Here is a 1,681-nt window from a genome sequence, read left to right as displayed (position 1 = left end):
TGGCTGTTGCCCAAGCCACCCCCTGGTGAAGCCAGCTGCTGAGTGTGGGATTTGTGTCCACATTCCTGCCAGGGCCGAGGGCCCCAGGGACTCTAGAAGCAGAATCCTGCGTTAATCCCACGAGCCACTCAGGGCCAGGTCCTCGTGGCCCCTGGAGGGTCCGCTGCCCATTCAGCCTCACAGCTACACACAGGTTCTCTGCTGACAAGGCTAGACAAGACCTGGAACTGAACCTGGGTCTCCCGCGCAAGAAGCAAGAGCTCTACCACTGAGTTATAGCAAATGCCTTGAGCAGAGGCAGGAGAAAGGGAGCCACATCCTAGATCCCAACTCTTAGGCGCTGAGGCCCTGGGGCCCATTTTACCAGCTCTCCGGGCTCCTGGCCCCGCCGTACTTAACCCGAGGCAGTTCGCGTTTCCAGTTCCCTGCACTGTCAAGAGGATTCAACAGGTGCAAACACACCTCACACTTATGATTCACCTGGGTTAAGTGTCACTTTAGCATTCTCACTCACTGCCAGCCAGTGGATCCAGACAGTGGCTCTACAGGATGGAGTCGAACTGCTGACCTTGCAGTTAAGCAGGTCAACCATGATGGCACCTTTGAAGGGCCACCAGGTTATAAGATACGATCCTGCTTGTATTAAAACGGCGGGAAGAGGCGAGGGCATGGGGATGGGATTTGTTAGTGGTTACCACGGGAGGAGAAGGGGGGCTGCGGGGGGGTCCCTGTTGATGGGGACGGTTGCACACTGCACAGCGATTGCTGTCGTCATCCTGCCACTGGACTGGGAAAGGTTGCCTTGTATGAGGGGGTGCAAACATTACACTGTCTCCCCGTTTCATGCTTCCAGGGCCTTACTCAATTTCCCTCGCGTATGTTTCTCACATACACACCTCACCCAAAACGAGTTCCCCCTTTACAAGCGGAAATCCACTGCTAATCAGAAAAGTAGGTGCTAGCTAGATTTGAAGGGGCCGGCGGGGGGGACTCTCAGAGTGAGTATGTTTTTCATCTGAGAGGCGCTGTTCTGAAGAAGAAAGCTAAGTGGTTTAAAGAGCGCTGGGTGAAGAGGCCCGTGTACTGGCTGGGGAACAAGGAGCGTGGGGATGGGGTCAGTGGGAAGTTGCTTCTGCCAAGAAGAGTCCTCTCACGACGACTTCAGAACGGAACGTGAGATGAGGATGTTGGAGGCACAATTTCTGGTTTCTATTACCAGAGAATTCCTTTTATTTTAAAAAAAAAGTGGTTTTTGGACCCCGTTACCCTGACACCCAAGTAAATGTTGGATTGGCAAATGATGCGTTAGGCAGTAAAGGGGTGCCAGAACTCATGGAAGGCAGAAACCTGCCAAGAGGTGGAGAAAACTTAACATCGTTCCCACTAATAGATCGGGATAGAAACGGGCCAGGACTGCACCCTCCCAAAGGTGGAAAACCGCCAAGACCCAGACCTGCCGAGTTCCGGCTCTCACAGGCTCCACTCTGTGTGTTTTGACCACTGAAAACCCCAGGATACCAGTTTCCCCTGTAAAAATGGAAGCCAGCTTCCAGTCTCAAGGGCATGCTATTTTTTGTTCATAGGATGAACTAAAAGTTTTAATTCAAAACGCTTTCCACTAGCTTTTATCAACAGATAGCATCTTTGTCTTTTACAACATATTAACAAAATTGTCTTTTTT

General features: G+C 51.6%; 1 protein-coding gene across 1 annotated transcript in view; it reads right to left on the bottom strand.

Annotated features, from left to right (window-relative positions):
- LIG1 (DNA ligase 1) overlaps window positions 1-1,681 on the bottom strand; it is a 71,054-nt gene that overhangs the window by 32,617 nt on the left and 36,756 nt on the right. The window lies entirely within an intron of this gene.

This window comes from Echinops telfairi, unplaced genomic scaffold (assembly GCF_000313985.2).
Source record: "Echinops telfairi isolate 266 unplaced genomic scaffold, ASM31398v2 ScPeMD7_655;HRSCAF=1070, whole genome shotgun sequence".
Lineage (NCBI taxonomy): Eukaryota > Metazoa > Chordata > Mammalia > Afrosoricida > Tenrecidae > Echinops > Echinops telfairi.
The sequence above is the reverse complement of the archived record's forward strand: the minus strand, read 5'-3'. Positions and strand labels throughout refer to the sequence as shown.